Source organism: Magnolia sinica, chromosome 10, assembly GCF_029962835.1.
Source record: "Magnolia sinica isolate HGM2019 chromosome 10, MsV1, whole genome shotgun sequence".
In the NCBI taxonomy this organism is placed as follows: domain Eukaryota; kingdom Viridiplantae; phylum Streptophyta; class Magnoliopsida; order Magnoliales; family Magnoliaceae; genus Magnolia; species Magnolia sinica.
Window position 1 is genome coordinate 36,467,055 of NC_080582.1, and position 26,734 is coordinate 36,493,788.

Genomic DNA, 26,734 nt, shown 5'->3' on the forward strand with positions numbered 1-26,734 from the left:
GTGATAAATATATAAAATATATAAGTACTTATAAACCCCTAGAGTATGATCATGTCACCAGGCTGAATATATACATGTTTTTTCCAAAATATATAAAATAACAAAGTGTAATGTCCAACTAGTTCGTATCCCTGAAATCCCATCGATCAGAACATGGTCTATATAGGATAGCTGCATATAGGAGAACTCCTCCTCATCGTCGTAGAAGTCAGGCTCCGCTTCATGAGCCTCGCCATCATCTGCAGCTAAAACAGAGTCTGGTTGGTGTTTTAAAACACCATCCTAGAGTGGGAGTGAGTGATCAACTCAGTGGAGTTATAAGGTAAAGGTTAACATGTTATCAATTCAGTCAAGCAGTAATGATAAAGTAGTACAATAATCATGTCCTAAGTACTCTTGTTAATGCAGGAATGATATGCCATAATGATGCATGCCCTCGCCTGCACTCCCTTAGCGACATCATCTCACGATCGAGCATGGTAAACTCTCTAAACATGCACTTCCTCACCAAAGCACATGCAATGGGATGCATGATCGTGTTAGCCAAGTAATTATTTAAGCTTACTCATACAGCAGATTCGGGAATCTAAGGTACCTCCCTTTATATCATTTACCCAAATAATGATCCATCTAGGGTCGTCAAGCCTAATTAATCATATACGATAGGCAAGTTATAGGGCAACACCACCCCTGATTAAAAAGTAGTGGATAGGCAAGTTCAGGTCACTACGGGAGGCTCGTCACCTCAACATTGGCCTAGTTTATACTCGAGGTCACTACAGAAAAGCTCGTCACCTTAGCGTAAGCCGACAGCTCCAATAGTGTCTCATACACCATCATATTCGCTCACAAGTTTGGCTTGCTCACTGGTTACTACGGGGAGGCTCATCACCCCAGCGTAGGCCGATAGCTCGACCACGGTGTCCCATACACCACCATGCCCAGCTCATGAGTCTTAGCGGATCTTGGTATCATAGTTAAAATGGGTTTTACATTGGTAAGTGGTATCTTAGATTCAAGCAGTAGCGTCCATACATGGTAAACACACATTAGGCCAATCGGATTACTGGACAAGTTCGATTGGTATGAGCGCACGCTGAATTAATCAACATGGAGCACATAAGTACTCCTCGTGGCCTAACCATTGTTAACAATCACCGTACGGCTCGGATTCACCGAACGTATCCCTTGTAGCGAGACTAATTTGGCCACTCGATCGAAAACCGTTACTGATTGCCTGGACTACGTAGTAGTCCCAATCACACTTAAATGCAATAGGTAATCATATGTGATAGTCATAACAGCATTTAACAACCAATTCATATATGATTCTCATTTAAGCATTTTAATAAACATATTGAACATGTTATCATACATATGCATTTCATATATAAATCACGTATTTGAAATTTAGGTTACTCAAAGGAACTTATACATATAGGTAAGGTAGTTGAGAATCTTATCTCAACATCCTTAATAATTACAATTCATCAAACATTTACTTATTCAAACATTTTATCAAACCTTAACCTACACATTAATACATACATGACCTAACTTAGTTATAGCATATATTATAGCAAATCCTTTCGTAAAGGAGTTGTTCTACATACAACAAACATATAACCAAGATTTATAGTCATGGCAAGCACAAATCATAATAGCACTTTCATTTAAACGTTTCAACAAACACATGGAATGCATTATATATTCATCATAGTTCATACATGTGTGATACATGGGAAACGTCGTATCTAAGTACATGTGGCAGTAATCAAGTCAGTCATAAATCATTAACTGACATTGAAAGCCATGAAAACCATAACCTAAATGTTTATAGTCTACACCTTCCGTCGGTATACTCATTACGAACTCAGTTCGTACACTGCGCCTCCGTCTACAGCACAATGGCTACCTAAATCATGAAATAGGTTAGCTATTTCACTGATTCCTCTATTTAGATTCCTAAAATGAGATTAGGATTAGGACTTCTTACCAAAATCGAAGCTAGAATCGATAGTGTAGTGACGGTGGGGTGGTGATTCAACACGAGGAGCAGTGGGAATGAATCCTAGTAGTGATCTCCTGAACTCTCCCTCTTCTTCTTACTCTTTTCTCCTCTTTTCTCTCTTCTCTCTCCTAGGGTTAAGAAAATTCGTATGGAATGAGAGAAGGGTGGGTTAAGGGAATTATATAGGCCTAGAAGTAATGCCAATGGCCCCAAGGCCATGGTATACTTAAGCTATAACCAAAAGGCGTCTGTTTCAGGCCAACGGAGCTCATCTGGAGGTCCATTGCTCGCATACAGTCTAAAGAAAGTTCCTTGACAATGAATCTATATCAGGTTAAGGTTTCGGTCCGATGGGATTAGTGGGTCGATCGTGGAGGACCCGTTTCAGTTCAACGGTCATCGTCACTTGATCAGGGCCACAAGTATACCAATGGGTGCAGGAAAATTTTCCTAATCCAAGGGTGTAGTTGGGTCAGAATCTGACGGTCTGAACCTTAAATTTGGCCTACAAGTGAACGGCCCAATTCACTTAAGTTTGAGTTCATTTTCCAAAGATATTCGCATTTCTCACACACTTCGCTCCAAGCTCAAGTTGTGCGTTTCTGGATACTATTTGGACTCGATTCCCGCGATGGTTATCAAGCCCAGTAAGGTGGTCATAATCTTATAGTTTTACGGTTATCGGACTTTCGACGCGCGGTCCAGGTCCGATACGGAGTTTCAATGCGCTTCCGAGAGCAACTGGGTTTTGAGATTGATCCTTGATTTTAGGAAATGTTAAGTTAGTGATTCTAATAGTTTTTGGGTCTTGCAGTTCGTATAAAAAGTAGTTCGAGCTAATTCGCTGATTAATTCAGTTTAGTATTTAATTAATTTTTGTTTAATTTCTAAAGGATTCGGTCCTTAGTGATTTCTGCCTGAGGTGGTACTCGGGTCTTTATACCAATTTTTCCGAGACGTTACAACCATGTACATGTAAGAGTGGACACATAAGAATGCTAATCTACTTCTAGAAGATGAGAGATACCGTGAAGGGTTGTCAAATGATCATATTAGGACAAAACCTATGTCTAGAAATTTAACTAAAACTTTGATTGAGATCTAACTAGACTATTATATTCCATCGGTTAAGAAGTTTATGCGAAATCATAAGAGGGAGAATAGTTACACTCCACTGATTAAGAAAACATTACGTGATTATTAGAGTAAGAATAATTGTCTCCCATCCGGCAAGAAGAAAATTATGCGTGATTATATTATAGGTAACGATGCATACCAACAACCATGAAACCCTCCCACATATAACCCATATGACTATGATCAGTGGAAACATGAAAGTTTAAATTGAATAGGTGAACTAACAATTGATTCTTGTGAATATCCTCTTAGATCTCCTACCTTTGAGATCCAACCAGAAACAATCCAAGAGGATTCACTTCAGAATTACATGGAAGCTCGAGAACAATTCAACCAATTCGTCACACAGTCATTCGCAGACATTAGAAAATCATTAGAAGTGATTGGATCCTATATTCAAAGAGTTAAATCACACCTTAATAAGGAGAAAAGGGCTAGTTTATTCAAGCCTTAACTCGATCTAGGAACATAATGCAAGGATAGTGATTCCAACTTGCTCATGGAGTATACTGAATTTAAGAGTGAGAAAGAGTTGGATCATGTTCATGAGTATACTGTTAAATTTTCCAAAGAGTCAATCTCAATGACAGTCCAAGTTAATGATCAAGAGACATGGCTATTTTTCAAACACAGTGATGTTGACCCACTCCACCTACATGACATGCTTGATTCCAATGTGGAGGATGAGCCCCTTTCAAGTGAACCTCACGACTCTTTTAAGGTGTACTCGGCCCACTCCCCTGATTTCAATTATGATATGATTAGGGAGATGGAGGACTTGCTTAATACGACTCAAGTATTTGAAACTACTCAATGGAGGCCACCATTTGAGTAACCACCCCTTGATGATACAAAGCCTCTACTGATTAGTGTCAAGGAACCGAGTCTTCACATTAAATCTTCGCCTACTGATTCTCGATCTGTCTATACAGGGCAAGGCAAGATGTATCCGGTGATGATTTACCCTCACCGAGATGAAGAACAAGAGAGTGTGCTCCCCTCTATTCTCAAAGACGATGAATGAGTCCTTGGGCATATTATCACAGACCTCAATGTGGAGGAAGAGTCTCTTTCAACTAAATGTCTCAATTCTTTAGAAGTTTGATTAGCACACTTTGCAGATTTAAACGATCTTGTGATACAAGACATAGTGAATGCCTTGTGAGACAACACCTTGGTAGTTGATACTAACCAAGAGAATCATTATTCTGAAGCCCCTATTTCCACACATCTAAAATGTTTACCATTAAAGGAGGAAGAACTGAAAATTGAACTGAAGTTTAAAACTTCGGAATGTGTTGAGACTACACTACATAATGAGATTTTTTTTTAATTTCACCTACTTGTAGTCTCTAATTCACCGTGGTGTACTAATATTGAAAAAATTTCTATCACAGGTGAATATATATCCATTTTGGAAACCTCAGGATTAAAAGAATTTTTTTTTTTACTAAGGTTCATAAATTTCTCTAGACATTCATTCTCCACGGCATCCAAGTTTATTGCAAAAAGGGATGTTGGATGATCTTGTTAAGAAATCTACTGAAAAATTTATCAAGATATTGGCCAGAGGAAGAACCTTATTAAATAATTGACTAGTTTTCTCCTGCTTTCCTAGTTTGGGATTAGGATTTTATTGCATTCTTAGGATTAGTTTGCTTTCCATAGTTTAGTTTCTCTGTTAGAAACACATTTTATTGGAAGATCGTATTCACTTCACAGGTACTCTCATCTACTTCCCTTTATTTTCTTAGCTATCAATTTTGCTCTTATTGTAGATGTTTATACATTGAGGACAATGTAGATTTTTGATTGGGGGGTCGGTTTCCCTTGGAAATTCTTCAGATTTGAGCAAAATTGTTAAATTTTTTAGTTATAATTTTTGTGTTTTGAAAATTTCTGTAAAATTAAGTGATCTTAAAGATAATTTAGATATTAGAATGATAAGATACTTATTATTGAGAATTGTTGAAATCTGAATGTTAGTTATTTAGTAGATTTCAAAGTTAAGTTTGAGTTATTAATTTATAATTAAAAGTTTTTAAACATTGAATGATTCATGATTTTACATGTCACATCTAGCTTACACATCAAAGTTTTAGTTTGATATCGAATTGTTAACTTAATGATTATTAAACATGGTAGGAACCAACCTGGGAAATTTGTCCATCATGTTCAATGCGAAGAATTGAAAAGAAAATAAAGTAATACCCAACTAAAAAACAGTTATCATCGAAAAGGGCTACCTATGGAAGTTCATTGAAAAGATTGTTATGAAAAATAAAAAGAAGAAAAAAAGTGAACATAGTGTGAAAGCCGTCGATGAAAAAATCAAAAGCTGGAAGAATATAATGTTAAACTATAAGGCAAGTTCTAATTTAGGTTTTGGTTATCCTAAATGCTCTTTTGATTATCAATGTTATCATGAAAATAGAGAATTGAACTTTTGATTGTAATAAGTCTAGACTTCACTATGCACCCATGAAACTCAATGTTTAAGATTGTTCTAATTGTAGGATTAATGCTTTGAACTTTATTAGGAAAGTTACCAAGTGCTAAAGTTTAGAAGAAAGTAGTTCTCAACATTAATTTAGTTTATATTTTTATAATCTGGATTGTTTTTAGAATCGCTTGAGCTAATGGAAATTATACATTGGTTTTCAAAATATCTTTCGCATGTTTTGCTCAGGACTAGCAAAATGTTAATTGGGGGGTGCAATAAGACTTAAATATTGCATATTTAACCCTTCAATTACATTAGTTTTCCTAGCATTTAATTAATAATTTGATTTAATTATATACATTTTTTTTTCATGTGAGGTGATTCAAAACCTTATAATGAATATGCTCTTAAAAGGATGGATTTAGGCTCAAAAGAAGGCAACGAAGATTTAGAGATTTGGAAGTCATTGATGAAGAATTCACATGGCAAAGATATAAGAAAATCAAGTGCAAAGGAGGAAGAAAGGACTGCAAAGATTACAAAGTCTACAACAGAAAAACATTTCAATTCGGTCCGACCAAAGCGAAGTTCAGTCCAACCAAAATCACACAAAACAATCCAACAACCAAAGATGAAATTCAGGGCTAATTCGGTCCAACTGAAACCAAATTCGATCCAACCGAAGGAAGAATTCTGCGCGACCGAAAGTGCACAAAAAGATCCAGCACTAAAAGAAGTTAATTCGATCCAATCGAAATACAATTCAGTCTGACCGAACCCAAGTTCGGTATGACCGAAATCGAGCAACCATTAAAGACAATCCGACCTCAATTCAAATTCAACATCGATCTGACCGAAGCCAACTTTGATCTGACCGAAGCGTAATAGAAGTGCATAAATCCAAGGTCGGTTTGTGAAATCTCTATGTCAGTGCGAAAGTTGGAGTTCCAAAACTATAAATATGAGTCTCTAAAACATTTCAAAGCATCTTCTAGAGTTTGAAAAGAGAGAGAAGGCCTAGGTGAAGTGCCAACAATGTTCTTCCACTTTGATTTCTTCACGGTTCTAGTTGATTTTTTTGTTTTTCTTTTAGGATATTACTCTTCTCAAGCTAATCCCTTAGCTAAGGTTAAGGGATGAAACCTATAGTTTATTTTGATGTTTATCTTATTTTGATTTAAGTTTATGTTGAACTTTATTAATTTATAGTTTAATTTAAGGAATATTTTCAATTTTCTATGGCTTATTGTGACTCTGATTACAATAGATGCTGTGTAACACCCCGTGTTTTCAAGACCCGAGTATATGACTTATTTTCCAAAAACTTGAGTGTTAACCTATAGAGAGCCAAATTTCATATATATATATATATATATATATATATATATATATATATATATATATATATATATATATATATATATATATGTACACATACATCTTGATATATTTGTGGCCATCTGTTGAGTCCCACCTTAATATGAATGTAAGGCCCATATATGAAGGAAAATTTGCACTTACATTCAGAATATACGAGCGAATGCCCATAATGACTTATGCAAACCAATGTCTCAATATTAACAAATACAGGAATTACATAATTTACATAAGAGAAATAATAAAATGTATATAAACTTGAGCTGCAAGGTGACACAACTTCTTCTAGTAGATACAGCCATACATCCCTGATAATTGTACCCTGCTCTTTATCACTTTAGACATGAGTGTCTTTAGGTCACCTGTGCTACCTGTACGGTTATATATTTGATGGATGAGTGGCCAACTCAGTGTGAATTCCTCTCAAGATTACACACCGCCACCTTAACTAATCATAGTAAAAAAAAAAAAGCAAGGCAATTAAAATAATACAGATGCAATCTTTTTAAGTGCATGGATGCGTGAATGCACATCGACCTAGGGATGCTCATCCAGTCGGACTTGGGCTCGTCAACCATGCACACGTAGCATATCTCGTACAGTATAGTGACCAAGTCATCATGTAGTAACCGGTCACTAGCGTAACATATCTCGTACAGCATAGTGACCAAGTCATCACGTAGGTCGATAGTCAATGGTCTGGGAGCTAACAAAACGATACCCTACTAAACCTAAGGGCACGTACTACAGTATCTAGAATTAACCACCCGACATTGCCAGTATGCTATGAATGCATGATTAGCCAAACTATTATTATTTTAATTACAATCAGTCGGTTTGAGTAACTCAATGGTCACTATGGGAGGCTTGTCACCTAGCGTAGGCCGACGGCTCGGGTATAGTGTCCCATTCCCACCATCCCGGCTCATGAGATTTCCTCATCTTAGGATGTTTAATGGGTGTTCGTCGACCAGTGGCCAATCAAATTCAATAAGTAAGGATTACCATCGCATAGTTATAGGCCATCGAAGCCATGCAAGACAACCGTCAAAACATGGGACAGATATTAAATCGCAGCAGTAAAAGGATGCTCGGAACATTAATTCGAGATGGCAAAGGGGTTAGGTAAGGCTAAATCAGAGCTGTTAAAACGGTCATTTCTAAGTCACTCAAGCCATATGACCTATGGATGGTAAATCCCACATTAACGTTCCATGTCTCTTACAACCTCCAAATCGAGGGTCCATTTATCACACTCCATCTGGTTACATCCTAAGTATGGGTTCACATACACAAGAGGGATTACCCACTAGTAAGTGTAGTGAATAAAGATCTATAAGCGACTATCAACCATAAATCAGATATAAATCATGTCTTAAGAATCATACTAATGTAAGAGGTCGCATGCTATGAGATAACAATTTTGATTCTTAATAATTAAAAAAAAAATATTACTTAAACTAATTTGGAAATGAAAACCTTAAGGGGAAGAAATCATCACCTAATGAACCGAATCACCTTCTATTGTCGATCAGTGCTTGCGCCCTTAAAATTGAATCCTACCACAATCATGAACTTGTACAATTAGATCCAAGTTCTACGCACTACCTAGGTTTAAGATCATAGCTTAGGGTTTGAATTACTTATCTTAGGGTTTTGATGTAAAATTAGGATTTTCATCCTAGGGTTTAGTCCTAAACTTAGATTCTAGGATTTGAACTCTGATTATTATTATTATTATTATTATTATTGTACCATGAATGAAATAATAGTCATAATAGAAGTATTAAATAATCAATATTTATAATGATGATTCACAAGTTCATATTTAAATATACCGACATTATCTAATACTCTTATAATGACTAATAACCTCTTAAATAATACAAGTAATAATAATAAAATTTTTAATAACCATAATATAATAAGGACTAATATCAATAATCATATTAACAAGAATTATGCTAATCCCATAAGAAAAATGATAATATTTTCTAAGGATGATGATCATAACTATCAATAATGAATCTAGTCATGACAATAGATACTATGATCTACCATTAAGGATAATATTTAAGAGTAATTAAACAAAATACTACTATTTGATAATTACAATTTTGTTTACAATAACTAGGTTAGGCACAAATAATCTACTAATGGCTAATCATATCTAATGTTGTCAATCCTCATAAAATAGTGGTATCAATGACAATAATACATTAAAATGAATCTAGCATGGAAAGAAAATGTTGACTCACCTACGTCGACTCGATTGCTTGACTCGACAATTCGACTCAGTGGGTCGACTCAGTAGTTCAGCTTGGCCTCAATTCGAACCGACGGCCCGCTCAGCGACTCAACCTGACACGACTCGACTAAGCTGACCCAACTCCGCACAACTCGACCAAGTCAACTCAGTAGAAATGATAGCCGAGTTGACTCGACATCACCCACTCTCCTCTCTCTTCTTTTACTCTCTTCCTACCTCTTCTCTTTCTTTTGTTGGAATATCCAGCCATACTTGGACTAGACCTAAGCCCAGCTTAACCCAACTAGACTCGGTGGGTTCCGACTGAGTTAACTCGGCAGTGACTCGGGACTCGACTCCCTCTCCTCTTCTTTCTTTCTCTTCCCTTCCTTCTCCCTTTTCTTCTTTCTTTTGCTACTGCTAGAAGTATCCAGCCATGGCCATCAAACCAGGCCTAACTCAGCCCCGGTCGAGCTGAGTCAACTCAATGACTGCACAAAGACGGGTAGTGAGGCAAACTCGACTCTGTTAAGGATGGTGCAACAATGCACCAACTACCTCTTCTCCTTTCTTCTTCCTTCCTCTCTCTCTCTCTCTCTCTCTCTCTCTCTCTCTCTCTCTCTCTCTATTTCTTCCCATCTTTCCTTCTGTTGTATCGACCAGCAACTCCTGAACCCAGACGCAGCTCGGTCCGGTTCACTGGGCAGCAACTTGACCCGACTCGAACCTCCTCTCACTCTCTCTTTTCTTCTTCCCATCTCTGTTGCAGGTCCAGCCTCGTCGTTGGACGACCAGGGACGAGTTAGTGACTTAGTGGCTAGACTAAGTCAACGCCAGCGGGTCCAAGTTCAGCAGCAACTCAGTCGGGCTAAGTTGCCTGGTGCAATGGGGCACCAGCTTGAGCTCACTCCCTCCCGTTCTCTCTTCTTTCTTCTTCCATTTGTTTTTCATCTACCTCCTCCAACACCAGGGACGTCTCCATATAGTGAGAGTCTGAAGACATGCGCCCGAACCGATTTCGACTCGGTTTTGAGCGGTGTAGAAGATGACACGCCATTAATGGTGTATTTGAAAACACTGCTTCTTCCTTTAATCTGGTTCTTTCAGACAGTCCATATAGGTCCTAGAAGGCTTATGGATGGGCTCTTCGAAGCTTTAAGAGGGTTTGGGTGGTGGGTTCGCTGGAGGAAGATTGTGGCCAGCTTTCTAGGTTTTTTTTTTTAAAAAAAAAAAATGCATGCAAAGAGGCGTTTTCTCTCCCTTTTGTAGCAAATCCTAACTCCGCCCGGATTCAATCCACTTGCAACTGCCTCCAGATACGACCGATATTGCAAAATCGGCCTTGGTTTTGTTCTACTAAGGTGGAAACCATAATCCAGGGAGTTAGACGGTTGAGAATGCTTCACTAGATGGACGGCTAGGATGGGCGGATTTGGCCTCATGCAGATCGCCACCTTGGTAACATCAGGGACAGTTTTCATTTTTGGAAACATTGTGTTTGTAGGACCCGATTGCAGCTAGAATCGTGTGCATGCACATGTTTGGAATTGTGTGAAACGTATCGGGTTTTGGTCACACGTGGGTCCTATATAAAATGGACGGTTCGGATCATCCTAATGGGGCCAAATGGTGGGTCACCGATCAGAACAGACGGACGCCTATTCGTCTGCTGGTGAAAACCAGAGAGAGAGAGAGAGAGAGAGAGAGAGAGAGAGAGAGAGAGAGAGAGAGTTTCTCTTTTTAGAGAAAACTCAGGTCAAACTCAATTTGACCAAGCTAGTAGGTTCCTTGCACAGCTGGTGCACGCCTCTTTTATGCACATCACTCCTTTGTGGGGGCCACCGTGATGTTTGTGAGAAATCCACTCCGTCCATGATCCTCCACAGGCCCATCTGGGTCGTCTGACCAGAAACCAAGTAGATCCACAGCTCAGGTGGGCCATCCTCCTATACTTTAAGTCTTTAGTTGTGGAATTTCATCAATTTGCTAGTCAGATTACTCTATCATTGAACATCAACGGTTGAAAAGGTCCTAAGGACTATCCAAGTGAGTTGTCAACGGTGCATCCCATTACTAGGAGTTGGGATGTGGACGATCCCTTAGTGGGCTGTGGGTTTGAGTGTTGTATATTACTATTACAATATTAATACTATCATTTATATATGTATTTTGTCATGTCGTGGGACACTTAAGCAGGGATGGGGCATATTTAAACCACGGGTGGGCCTCACTACATGACTCTTGGGTCCTATTTGGGGGTTTCCGTCAACTTGACGATTAGATCATCTTTAAATTTGATCTCTAAGGCTCATATAGGATCCTAGTCCATTTTCAAGGGAGTTTAACGGTCAGATTAACTCACTGTCAATGACCAATGGTCCTAAAAGGGCTTCAACTAATCTAAGTGCAACTGATTGTCACTATTACCATCTAACAGTCAAATTCACATGATCTAATGTTTGATCATTGAACAAGATACCATAGACTTAACGATCAATGGGGTTTTATATTTACATCCTGCCATTGATGCTAAATGGTTTAATCTGTTTAATTTTTGTTAATCCTTGCATATCCGATGGTTAGATTGTTCTCAACCTGAACCAGAATGGTCTTAGGGGGAATCTAACCCATCCATTAAGTCCAAAAATTTATGGTTGCCTACTCGCCTGACAGTCAGGCCAATCAATAGCTTAGTTAGACCATAACTCTCAGATTAGAGCGTATACTAATAATCCTTGATAACCTAAATGTCAAATCAATTCTAGAGATAACCGTTGATGATTTCTAGGGTTTTTAGCCTAGTTTAGAATAACATTCAATTGAGTTAGATTACACAGTAACACCTGAGTATTGAAAAGTACGGGGCATTACATGCTGTGAGAACTTTAAATATCTTCTTACTTATTTTAAATTATGTGAAGTGGATAAGTCGTTGTTCACCATCATCTCCTAGGCATGGTAGATGATTGAATTTTCTGTCATCATTACAATTAGACGGATATTTGGGAACTAATCAAATGAAAGATCAGATTCTGTTTTAACCGCTCTATCATCTGATTGGATAGGATAGGACTTCGATTTCAATTGAGTTATCATTGAATCAAGTAGATTAATATTAAGATTGTTATAGGTGGATTCTTGGATCCTTAGTCTTTGATTTTTATTTTTTCAAAATCGCTAGATTAAAAACCCAGACAACCAAGTTAGATTTAGATTAGTTATAAACTATGTTAACCATTCCCTGTGGATTCGACCTCGGTCTCACCGAATTAGTACTACATCTGACCTTGCACTTGGGGTTGTGAACAATCAACAATTTCAAGTGGATCTCGATCCTATCGACAACCCCTATTGACAGGTTGTTGATAAGACTCGATACGATTAAAGATCTCCTCGATAACATATAAGAAACAATCTATCAAACCAACTACATATCTCTAAATTTTCTTCATCCGATCGAAAGCCAGTTCAATCCTATCGAAGGACCTTCGATCCTATCGAGGCTTGCTCTACCCTATCGACAGTACCATTGAACTAACCGTTTCATAGCCGTTAGAGACATTTTCTCTATAAAACGGCATTCGATCCTTGAACAAATGGATGATTTTTTGTGAAATTAGAGCCTAGGTGATTTTCCACTCATAATCCCTCTTTTAGCCTCTAAACTAAAGAGTTTCATGTCTTCTTTCATTTGATTAATCACTCTACAAAGCATTCCAAACTCCATTATAAAGATGTACATGAACTCCTCCCTTTCTAGAGATTGGAGACCAAACCTATAGGTAAATCCATATTTAAATCCTCTAGAATAACCATCTAGGTAAATCTCTATTGGAAAACAAATATCCTATTAGTTATAAGTGATTTAACCATTCTCCCATTATCTTAATAGCCTCATTGGAGTATCAAATGCAAGGTAGCCAATCGAATTAGCTAAAGCATCCGCATCAATGATTGGGGGAGCACAAGAAAAGTGGATTCAAGAAGTGAAAACACATTTCAAAGTAAAGTGCATCAACGGAGCTCAATTCAACGACTAAGGTTGTCGCTTTTAGAGTTCATCGACTTTGAAATCCAAACTCAATTAGGCCCTTGTGTAGTATCGTCTCCAACGGGAGTGTATGTAGGTTCTTATGTAGGACCGCCATCGGATGTGGGTGCGTATGTATTAATCTTTGTGGAAGCCTCTGATAGGAGTATACGTAAGTCAATGGATTAGGACCATAGTGGTTGTTAGTTAGCCGATAGAAAACAAACTAAATCTCTGTGAGAGCAACCGACACGGGTGGAGACGTGGTCCACCAACATGGGTGTGTACATGTGTAAGTCCTTGTTTAGGCCTCCGGTGGGAGTGTACGCTTGTAAAGGTTAAAGGTGAACCTGATTTAAAACCTCCAAGATAGTGAAATCTAGTACACTCGAGGAGAGTGCATCCGTCGGTTCGTGAAGAATTTCAATTTTATTATAGCACATTAGTTCACATGGTCTGCGGATGCTAAGCAAAGTTTTATGTTAATTAAGGAAAGAATATATACAAGTAATATTTTAGCATTACTAAGTTTCGAAAAGCTTATCTAAGTTGAGTGTGATACCTCATGCCAGACTATTTGGACAAATCCTTCTCAAGAAGGTAGGCTAGTAGCACCTAGTACATAACGTATACAGAAAAGGTATTGGTTTGTGAAGAATTTCATTTCTTTTGTAGGACTCATTACACAACGCATAAAAAAATGATAGTTCAAGTGGTCTAAGGAAGTTGACAGAGCTTTATGTAAGCCACCAATGGAAATTGATATCTTTTGAACTTTAAATTATGGTCCTCACCCGATGAATGGTCCAGGACAACGACCAGCTATGTGCTACATTGGCAATCCATGTGGCGTATGTGAACCTAATCCATAGTTCCATTGTGGATCGAGAGCAGCCTGAATTTCATACGGATCGACCAATCATAACCATCAAATTGCTGGCCAATCGAATGGACAACCAATGTTATTAGGGTCAGCAATCCAAATTTCTGCAACCAAAACAACATGGTTAAGATGGCTGGACCAATGTGAAATTGAGGTGTGCTTCTCACTATCCGCATGTACGATGTACGTGACACTACAACTTAAAAAGTGAAGGAAAATCGTTCGTACCACATTGGCATCCTTGGCCAGCCTAGAGCAGACAGCTCCTGAAGAATTCTCATCCTGATCAAACCAGCCCACTTCGAAGGTGAGGATCTTGGACAACAGGGTCCTTACACTTGCGCGGGCGGTAGACTCTCAGGAGTTTCAACTCCCGGTCAAGGGTTCGAGTACCCATAGTGGTGAAATTCCACTAGCGTGAGTGTGTGGTGTGTGTGCGCGTGTGTAACAAAAAAAAAAGAAAAAAAGAGAGGATCTTGGACGACCTTCTCTCCCTTATCCTGATTGTAAGCTATTCTCCCATGGCCGCAAAGTTGTAATGTTGTATGATATTGACGAAGGAGAAGAAGGCCAAAGACAGAACAAAAGGCTGTAATTCCTCATCTTGGATTTGATCTCCCATCATCCTTTAAGAAATAGATAGATATTATGCTGCCATTGCAAACGCATACATTGGTTGCACTGCACCGAAAGCCTCCACACCCATGCACCCCAAACTCGCCTGTTTTCATTCCGGCAGGTTCAGCAGCAGTAATCTCCTGAAACTCGGCACTACAGGCACTTGCTTCTTGTCTACATTGTCTTCTTCTTCTTCTTCTTCTCCAAATGTTTGATGCTGATTTCCCGTTGCTGAAAATGAGTTGGCCGAGCTAGATCTGCTTGCAGCTGAATGCCTTTGGCTGCTGTAACTGCGGCCTATTGAGGTTTCACCTTCTTGTTGTTGGGTCGTTGTTGCCATTTGCTGGAGTCGGATGAGTGAAGTGTAGCCCGTCTTCGTTCTGAATCAAGGCATCATGAGAGCCGATTTCCAAGACCTCACCAACTTGGACGATTTTGATTAGGTCAGCATTACGGATGGTGGAGAGGCGATGTGCAATCACGATGGTGGTCCGCCCGCACTACAAGAAAAGCGCTATTCCGGGCGCTATTTTTACCGGCGGCCATTTATAACTGCCAGTGACTATGGGAATCACCGGCAGCCGTCCAAAATCGCTCGTGATTCTGAAGTGTGGGCGCCGGTGAAATGCTGAAACTTGAGCAGGCTGGAGGGAGGAAATATATTCATTTCCGTTTCTCTTTCCCTCTATTATCGCGCACTCCCTCTCTCTCTCGTCCCGTGCGCTTATCCCTCTCCTTTCCTCGATCTCTCTCTCTGCCATCTCGCTTCTCCCTCTACCTTCCCCGATCTCTCTCCCTCGTACTCTCTGGGTCTCTCTCCCTTCCTCTCCCTCCCTCTCTCGATCTCCCTGATTTCCCTCCCTCTCTATCAACGTCTCCCAGTTCGTTCTCTTTGAAGCAGTCATTTGATCGATCTCCCTCCAATAGCCGACGGGAATAGAAGAAATCAGAGCATGAAGTCAAAGGTACTCTCTCTTTCTCTCTCATTTCCTCTTTTGATGGCCGGAAATTGGGCAGCAACCATGGCAGTGGAAGCCATATCCGCCACTGTCCATGGCCTCCTACATGTTTGAAGAAATGCTTCAACCAAGAATCTTCTTGGAAGAAGTGGATTGAGGAGAGATAAATGGTGGAGATTTCAGCACTTCTCCAACAGATTCCCCCCAATTCCCAATTTACCTCTCCTTGGCTCCCCAAAACCCCAATCAAAAGCCCCAGAAATGAGAGCAGATTGGTGGCATTTGCAGCAGAGAGAGGCCCAAACGAGGGTCAGAACTGCAGTGGTTGGGATGATGGCCCTTCATCAGGCCCTTAGGAATGTCTGTCTTAATTCAGACTGGACTTATTCCATCTTCTGGACCATTCGCCCTCGCCTGTATCTTCTCCTCTTTTCTTTTGTACCGACACTTTGGATGGACTTGTTTCCTATTTACTCTTTCTGTACTTTTTCTCTGGCTTTGGTTGCAGGAGGTCTAGAGGTGGAAATGGCTGCAAGTTAGGCGTTGACAATGGCTTTGAAGATTTGGGTTATGGGTATTAATGGCGGTATATTGTGGTCAGGATGTTGATGTGGGAAGACACGGGCATTCAGTTCTGGATGTCCATCAATTGGTAATCCAGGCCATTGGCCTGTTCCATTATGATGGACCATGCCTTCAAAACCTCTCATATTGGAAGACCCCAACAACCAATTCTGAGACTTTTGTATTTTATTTTATTTCTGTTGTAAGTGGACAATTTGTGTGTCTCTCGTCCAGCCATATACAGGAAGGTCAACTTCAAAAGCTAAGGTCCTGTTTGGTGGCACCTATAAATGAGTTGATCAAACAGAAACGTCTGGATTTCTAATGCATAATGAGTTCATGCTAACAAAAATTATGTATCAGAGATTAAGATCTCTAATACATAATTACTGCTAAGTAAAATGAGATGAACTCATTTTTAGGCATCTATCAAACAGGGTCTAAGCTTGTCCAACATAGCCCATCCACGCCAAACACAACTAAATGATGGTCTGGATGATGAACCATGGGTCCATATGCCAAATGGAAGAGCTTGTAGCTCAATGGTAGACAGTGGGCACTTCCTTCCTTGATCTCTCTCCCATTCATTTTTTTATTCAGGATTAGAGCTTGTAGCTCAATGGTAGACAGCGGGCGCTTCCTTCCTCAATCTCTCTCCTGTTCATTTTTTATTCAGGATTAGAGCTTGTAGCTCAATGGTAGACAGCGGGCACTTCTCTATCAAGGTCTTGGATTCAATCCCAGCTTAGCTATCAAAAAAAGGAAATTAATTTTTTTGTTTTCTTTTATTTGAAATGGTAGACAGCGTGCGCTTCGACATTGAGGTCTCGGGTTCAATCCCAGCTTAGCTATCATAAAAGAATTATTATTATTATTATTATTTTTGAAAAGTTAATGGAGTGACTGTCATATGTGTCAATACTTTTGTGGATTCCTTTTTCTGTTTCTAGAGACCAACATTTTTAATCACAGTAAATAAGAATTTTATCATGTGTTTAACAATTTTAGTCATCTTGATTGTTGGGTTTGATACTTCCTGCCTTAATTTGTATTCGACGGGTCAGGGCTGGTGCTGTTTTGGGATGTACAGTATCCTACCTATTGAGAAATTGTCTGCCAGCTTGATTGTTAAAGTGCTTTCAAGGATTGAAATGGAATTGTTGACACTAATAGAACTTGTCAGGGCATGGCTAAGTAGCTTTTATGTGTATATTTATGCTGGGTGCTGTCGCTTATTCAGCCAAGGAATGTGAAGATACATCATATTTATTCAGAGATACAAAGATATTTTCTTGTCTTGTTGGATCCTTATTTTCCAAAGAAATTGGCTTCTTTTTTTTTTTTTTTATATCATTACTTCGTTCTTCTTCTTCTTCTTCTTTTTTTCCCTTCAAATGGAAAAAGAAGTATAAACGATATGCAGATTGCTGATAGATTCGACATTCAGGTCTTTTATTTGAGCTTCAGTAATGCATTCTAACAATCATGTTTCACCTTCTCTTAGAATTTTTTGAACATTTATGATAGGTAAGAAACCCTGCAGAAAAAATGGTTTGTTGTTGTCATGAGCAGTGGGGTTTTGCTGGGCAATATCCTATCAAATTCCATGGTTTTAAGTTGTAGTGCAGAACTGCAGGCCAGTAACAGCCCCAAGTATCTGTTCTGATTTTGACTGATTCATAGAGTTTGGTTGTTATCATAAAATGAAATGGCCCCATAAATTATTTGTATGGGCTGTTCAGATGTCAGACACTCTTTCAGTGATTCATGCATTGCAGCATCTTTTTGTTTCCGAATTGATGAGGTTGGAGTTGATTTCTTTCTTTCTTTCTTTCTTCTTACTTGGTTTCTTTCTTTTCTTTTCTTTTTTTATTAGTTGAGTGCAGATGATGTCCATAGTTAATGGTCAATCTATGCATTAGTGGCTAGCTGAATCCACTGCTTGGGATAGTTTATTTTGCAGTGGATTCAGTGATGGAGACTAGGTGCAGGTCAGTGGTAGTTTGAATTTTCTCCAATTTTTTGTGCATTCATGGTCTTCTGATGATGGTATGGTGATATGGTGATGTCTTAGATATGGGCAATTTGTCTAACTTTGAGTAGTCAAAAGTAGGCCACTTGTTTATCAAGCATTTGGATCACAAAAATGTCAATTAACAGCCTAGCATGCAAATCGATGTAGTCAATGTTACCATAAATCTAGCTCAGCACTCAAGGCTGGAGCCTTCTGTAGCTATAGTTGGTGCAATAAATGACCTGATGAGATACTTGCGCAAATGCTTCCTGTGCTCCATTGAATTACCAAAATTGGGAGATGCCATAAATGAGCAGAGGGCTGCTCTGCATTCTGCTCTAGAGAAGTGCCTTGTACAGCTAGCAAATAAGGTGTGTTAATCCTCTCTACTCTCCATATATCAATAATAACTGCAATCTCCTTTTTATGTGTTTTCAAAACTAAAGGGAGCATCTTGGAATCTTGTGACCCATAGATGTTTCAGATGTGAAAATAGCTCTCTCTCTCTCATTTCCTGTTGTGGTGTTTAGGAACCAAGGAAGCTGTATCAGGCATTTTGGGCATTTTGGGAACCTTAGTAACAATTCCAAAAAAAAAAAAAAAAAAGCTATGATGCTCTAGCAGAGTGTAATGGATGTCACCTTGTCAGATTTAATTATTCTGAAACATTCCATGGGATTCCTGTGGTAATAACTGTCAAAAGCATCTAGACCAATCAAACATGGGAAGGATATCTATTATTATTATTATCACTTTAGTTGTCAAAGTTTATAGTTCTTGTATGTTATGTTAGTGCACCTATGTGTGTTAGGGACCTTTGTCAGCATGAAACCTCTTACAAGTTCAGATAAATGGATAAAAGCACATTTATTTTGTAATTTATTACAATAGAGGCTGTTTTTACAAGTGAAATTAGACCACTGGATGAGTGTTACGTACAATCTCTTTCTTATATTTTTGAAATATCAACACCAAAAGGAAAAAAAATATACATATAGCTGCAGCCGTTAAGACATTCTGTATATTGATCTTTAAAAAAAAAAAAAAAAAAAAAAAAAAAAAAGACATTCTGTACTAGCATTTTTTTGGGTATCATTTTTTCCCTTCTTTATGGAAGAAACAAATAGACAACACATGTGGATAAAAGTAGTCATTGTTTTATTCAACTATTGCCCCACCCACCCGTCCACACCCAAAAGAGAGGATCTTCATGTTTTTTTGTTGACCATGTGGCATGTCTTCTTGAATTTTTCTCTCTTTCCTTCTTTCTTTCTTTCTTTCTTTCTTTCTTTTTTTTAAAAAAATTTTATTTTTTGGGTTGAATGCTCTCTTTTTTCCTCTAGATGGATTACATGGAGCAGTTTTTCAAGGACCAAGTGGCTGTCATTCATGAAACTTTGGAAGCAAAAGAAAGTGCTTTTGAGAAATTGCTCCAGGGAGAATGTGACAAGGCAAAGCTGTCCAACAATGATTCTAGAAGCAAAGAGGAGAAGAAACTTAGGTATTGAATTTAATTGACATCTCTGTAATGAATTGTTTATCTTGTTGATGGAAGGTGATAGAGGAAAACCAAACTTGACCTCCTCCCCAAATGTGTGTGTGCGTGTACACATGCACATGCTGACGCATGTATGTGTGCGCGCGCACGCACACACACACACATGCATAAGTTAGATTCCTTTGCTATAATATCTAGGTTTTACACTCTTTAGATTCCATGACTACTGAATATTTTTTTGTCTGGGTTGCTCAACTGATCAACCAAAAGAAAAAAAAAAAAAGAAAGAAGAAGCACGCCCACGTGCACAAAAAAAGGCTTTTTCTAATAGTAACTGTTTTAGGATTTGATATTCATAATACAGCCCTATCTTGGTTTTCGTTGTTTTAAATCACCCAAACTCAAACAAGTACGTCAGATTTGAAATTTTTCTCAATTTCTCCATTTTGCATCTTATGGGCCAACCTGTTATTGATATTAGAAAATGTGCAAACTTTACCATTCATCAGAAGTCCCACTCATCTTATGGGCCTCTGGCAAGGATGAAGAAGAAGATAAGGAGACCAGATAGTGCAAGTCTCTCTTTAAAAATTTGAAGTTCTTCTTGAGTCGTGAGGTATGCTTGTCTATCTTTTGTGTGTAATTACTTGTATAATGATTTTCTTTTGCATGCTTCTGACTTGTATCAGTTTGTGTGGAACCTATTTGGTGTTATTCTACATGGAGTACTCTGCTAAGCTGAATATTTTCCTTGTATACCTGCCTATTTGAATTTCCATTTTCCCTTCACTTTCAAGGTGGATCTCTTTTCCCTATATGGTGGTTTGTTACTATATCAATTGTCTTTATGTGTTTCTTCATCCATTTTCTTTATTTATTCATTGTATTGGTAATTCCAGTATTCACTTAGTTCCTAAGGGAGGCATTGCTTTTCATAGTATTAATTTTTTTTGTTTTTTTTTTTAAAAAAATTTTAATTTGTTTCCACAGCGAGAAAATGCAGTTGATAGTTTCAGGGCCGGAAAGCCATGGGTTTTAATTGCCACAGATGTTATTGCTCGGATTGGTAAGGCTACTCAAATGATTCCTGTCCTAAACTGTGCACCAGTAAAACATCTTTTTTGCTTCAATTTTGTTCTTTTTTCTTTTGGCCCAACCTCTGGTGTGATGAAAACCCCAATCATGTCATGGAATTCCATATAATTTCTGCTTTGATATTGATTCTATTGACACCCAACACAGCCATGTTGAAGTCTTTTAACTTCCGAGGAACACATTGATTTGGCATTTTAGGGATTGAAAAAACAACCCCCAATTATTAATATTAATCGTTCGCTCTTTATTCATGTCTATCTGTTTAGTTTGACTGTTTAAATTTTCATGATTTGTGATGCTGATTTTAGTTATTTAGTGGGCAGAGGCAGTCCTCTTCATTCAGATTAAATACCTACTATTAAAAACTTCCTATGCCCTTTAAAATTTTGGATCGAGTTAAAATTTGTCCTCTTCATTCAAATTTATGTGACCTTGTAAACAGATTAGAATGTCGTCACAGTAGGCACTAGGAAAGTTTCAATGGTGGGCATCATTATCACCATCACTTCCTTAGGCGTGGTCTACTCGAGCCTTGAATTTATTTCATTTTTTTGCTCAGTCTAAAATAATATGAAAAAAATGAATGAATGACATGGATAAAACCCATATATCATGATAGGCCCATGAAAGCCCTGCCTAGATGGATTTCCATCCAAAGGGCACATGCAGTCCGCTTTGGTGCAAATTATTTTTATGGTGTGAACTACCCAGAGATTGGATCCACCATATTTTTTGGTCATCTGATCATCCATTGGATGCCATGCATATCATAAACATGCCAATTGATCGACTTCAACACTTTCTTAAAAATAAAAATGAAAAAACATTTTGATAAATTCACATTGGTTAGCAAAATTCCTCATTATTTGTAAAATCCAAATTAATGAGGAAATTTGCCATAAAAATCTCTATTAAATATTGTCATAAAACTCAAAAAAGACAGAAAATGAAGAGACTCGTCCACAACTCAGGCTTTGAGTCATGGAATTTTTAAAACTATAACTCAACACCATGAAGACTGTAACCATAACTCTCCATTAATAATTCAAAATCAAACCCTTCTTTATTTTTTATTCTTTACATATGTCTTGGGGCGTACTTAACAAACATAACAAACGGTGCAAATCACCTTGTCTTTGGTGGGCCACAAAAAGTCCCTCTCATGCTCATCTATTTTATACATTCATTCACGGAATTGATATCTCCACCCACCTTAATTGATTTGATTGCGCTCACTAATCATTTTGTGATATGGAAAAACTACATTTCCATTCTCAAAAAATAGAAAATGGGCATACAAGAATATTAAGCAAGGTAGATTGAAATATTTCCAACCTGATGCATTATAAGTTACCTTCCAACCACTGATAAGTTCCAACTAGCCTTGTGTCTCAAAACCCAACCTGCCCCCATATAAAAGGAAAATTGCATATCTTTTGCAAGAATTATTTAAAGAGTTGTCACATGTCAATTTCTGTTTCTATTGGATTTGGATGCTACCCTGTTTCTTTTAATTTTTGTTCTTTCTTATGCTAGAATATGGGCTTCAGTATGTTATGTTACATGAGTGCTTCAACTGGACCCTGGTACCTGCATCAAGGTACGGGTATGAGTGGTATGGCTCTTTTGGGTCCTCCTAAAGGTTCATATTCTCTTGTTGCTAGATAAAATACATCACAAAGCTTTCTTATATTTTCAGCAAGATCCCTTTGTTGGGGGGACTAGTAGTCTTCCTTAGAATCCCTAGACACACATGAAAAGGGATACCTTTCCGAGATCAAAGCCTTATCCCAATTAATTGGGCTGGCTATACAAGTCCTGTTCATCATTCCACTATCAAGGGACATGCATGCATAATATTTTAATTTGAAGCTAGCACATCATTGCTATCTATTCCCTTCACTCTGTTCTTCTTTTGGCATGGTCACATCCACATAATCCATGCCCATGTTGTGAAAAATACTCCTACTCAATAATTTTTGACTGACTGTTTTATGAATGATTTAGCAAGGTGAGATTGCTGGAGTAGATGCGACTTTGGATACATTCAAGGCCGAAAAGGCATTTCCTATGCGCAGAATTCGTGAGGTTGGTCTATTCTTGTTTTCTTTTCCCTGACACAATAGGCCACACACACATTTGCTTCTTTATTTAATGAATTTTGGGATTGATAAAATAAAAAACTACCCATGTCATACAATCAGACCAGATCCACATGCACACACTTCAAATTTGTCACTTTCTTGAGTCCTCTCTGTTTTGTAAGTTTTCACAATTCAAACACTGCAAAATGTCCATTTAAAGTGAGCGATGTCTGGAAAAAAAATGGAAAAGTTCATTCTGCAATTCATAATGGGGTCTTTTCGGTTGAACCAGCTCCCAGTTGTCATTGAGCTCATTTATAAGGAAAGAGGTTAATGGCAATTTGGGTGACTGTGTATTCTGCCCATTGCGAATTTCAGAATTCCCAAATGGAAATTTTTGTAAAGGGTGTGGTGTTTGGGTGTACTATCTGACACCCAATGGAATTTTTTTTGTCCATTCCATCCTATGGAATTTTGAAATTCCCAAATGCACTTGTAATCCGTCTGTGCACGGTCAGCTTGGAGAAAAGCAGAAAAATTTTACCTGGTCATTTAGTTTCTGCTTTTTGCACTGCCCCAAATGTTGAATCAATTCAAACACCAACAAATTCAATCAAATGTCGATTTGTTGGTACTTCCTAATGCTACCTAAAATATTAGATCAGTTTCAACAATTGCATTGGGCCCAAGTCGATGTATATTTACTGCCGATATGGCAAAGCGGTATCCAAAGCATGAATGGATCTTGAAGATCCCCTAATGGGAGGTGTAGTGTTTGTATTGAAAATCAATGTAATAAGATTTTTAGGTGTACTTCTGGCAAGCAGATTCCTACTTGCAAATGAAATGTTCTACCTAGTGTGGTACTCTTACCCCATACTACTATGATTTCTAGGTCTTTTGTACCTTTAATGGCTGTTTTTTCATTGCTGCTCAATGGCCCCATTCCCACCTTTGTTCATCTTGAATACAAACAAATCCTAAGGCCCTGTTTTGTAGACACCTAAAAATGAGTTCGTCTCATTTTAATTAACAGTATTATGTATTAGAAATCACAGTTTATAGACATTAAATATCATAGAATATTTCTAATCCTTACCAAAATCTCTTATACATAATTACTATTAACTAAATGAGATGAACTATTTTTAAGTTGCAACCAAACAACACCTAAAGTTTTGAATTAGCCTTTTTTTAAAAAGAAAAAAAAAATTTAAAAAAAATAATAATAAATTTGTTTCGTGTTATTATTCATGGATTTCAACGAAGCTTATCTGCCAAATATTTTGCATGAAGGTTCTATGTTTCTTTGTTTCTCTTTAACATTTCTTAGGGGAATTAAGTGGGCCTTGTACCCACTTTTCAACACATTATTATAAATATTATATGTTTTTCATTGTAAAGTAATACAATTTATTTAGTATTCATTTTTAATTGTGTTGTGCAACACTTTTCAGGTTCTAAATATTTAAAAACAATACACGTTCCAATTAAATATAAACAATCAAATGGATTAAGAAAAAAATTAACTCGCGATCAGCACTTTTACAAGCAGTCAGGAATTTTTACTTGTGCATATTTAAAGGTTTTCTGTGGCATATGTCGGCGTTTCAAGACATTTGAATTATGCCTGGCTTGTCGGGAGCCTTTTACTGATGCCTTCATAGGTTTGCACCGACGTATACCGGTGCTTTGATATGTTTAAATGACACTTTGGCATGCCTTTTCTAACATTTTTGCATATCTTTTCTGGTGTTTTGGCAACCTTATTGCGGCGGTCAAAAATACTTTTAGCAGCGTTTGGATATGTCTAAACAACTTTTCGTTAGGCCTTTACCAGCGTTTCTGCATATCTTTTTCCGGCACTGTGGCAACCTTTTGCAGCGCTTTTTCCATCTTTTGCTAGCGCTTTTTTCATTTTTACTGGCGCTTTTTACTCCCTTTTCCATCTCTTACCGACGCTTGTTATAGCTTTACTCAGCGTTCGTTACAGATTTTAGCGGCGTTTGTTACAGATTCTGCATTTAGCAGCGTTTTTTCACCTTTTAGCGGCGCTTCGTACAACTTTTACTGGCACTTTGTATAGTTTTTAGCAACGCTTTATAGTTTTTACTGGCAGTCAGCAGAAGCGCCGGTAAAGGATAATAAGCACCTGTAAAAGTACATTTTTAGTGGCGATCAACAAAAATGCCAGTAAAGATATGCAATCACCGGTAAAAGATATAGCGACGCCGCCCTTTAACAGCTCGAGTACAATCGCTGATAATTCCTTTACCAGCAGTTTTTAAGACTTTTAGAGGCATTTTCAACCGCCGGTAAAGCCCAATTTTCTTGTAGTGCCGACTGCAACCATGTCCAGCGCTTCTTTAACGATCCTCTCCAACTTAGAGTCTAGTGCGCTGGTGGCCTCGTCTGGGAGAAGGATTCGTGGTGCCTTTAGCACTGCTCTTGCAATCGCTATTCTCTGTTTCTGGCCTCCCAACATCTGAACCCTTCTTTTACCCACCTATACGTGCATGCGTGATCAAAAGCTTGGACACATAACATTGTCTGCTAGCAGCCTTTGACTGTTGTAATTGTGACCTATTGAGGTTTCGCATTCTTGTTGTTGGGTCGTTGTTGCCATTTGCTAGAGTTGGATGAGTGAAGTGTAGCCCATCTTTGTTTTGAATCAAGGCATCATGGGAATCGGTTTCAATGACCTCACCACTTTTGACGACTGCGATTGGTGTTAGATATAATTCAAATTGAGTCCATGTATTTTCTTATTTTTTGAATAAGTCAAAACCCATAGGTCTAGGGGTCTAGTGTGTTGGAAACGTTCCAAGTTTCAGTTACTATTCTACAGGGGTTGTTGGGATAAATTAGAGAAAAAGTAGGATGTGATTTAATGTATGCAAGCTATGGAGTCTATTTAAGTGGTTTTCATGTATTCAGTTAAAAGGTGTGTGTGAATAATATTTTATTGAAATTTCTTAAATCTGTCTCTTCCATCTGTATTTCCTACAATTAGATCGGCATTACGGATAGTGGAGAGGTGATGTGCAATCACGATGGTGGTCCACCCGACTGTAGCCATGTCTAGTGCTTCTTGAATGATCTTCTCCAACTCAGAGCCTATTGCCCTGGTGGCCTTGTCTAGGAGAAGGATTCATGGTGCCTTCAACACTACCCTTGCAATGGTTATTCTCTGTTTCTGGCCTTCCCACATATGAACCCTTCCTTCGCCTACCTATGGGAAATTGACCGTATTGGCCTTGATGTATGGTCAAATCCCTTAAAAAGGTACAACCTTCCAAATATTCCAAGGATGGCCTTCTGACAACTTTTATAAAATGTTTCAGATGAAAATGCCCTTGTCCTTGGATAAGTACTTGTACGGTTTTAGAGTGTGGAAGAAGTTACATGTTATTTCAATCTCGAGAATGTGACATGGACGGAAGCCTTTTTTAAAGTGGGCAAGGCCCAACTCGTGGGGCCCACACTGATGCATGTGTATAATCCATGCTACCCATTCTTCTTGTCGTGTCATCTTAGGGCTAGGGCCCAAATATCAGCCTGATCCAGAGATAGTGTGAGTCACATAATAGAAAACAATGGTGATAGTGTCACCCATTATAAATATTTTCCAGGCTCACTGCAATGTTTGTTAGAAGTGGACACCACATAAGGCGAGACTTTTTGGCTCCACAGTGAGCTGGCCGACAAGGTGGACGGAATGGATACTTTGACTCCTATTATTTATAAATAAACAAGTTATTTAATTACATCAA

The 26,734-nt window shown here is 38.2% G+C and overlaps 1 pseudogene; it reads right to left on the bottom strand.

Moving 5' to 3' along the window:
- The window catches only part of LOC131217488 (putative multidrug resistance protein), a 34,830-nt pseudogene that overhangs the window by 6,177 nt on the left and 1,919 nt on the right, over positions 1 to 26,734 (bottom strand).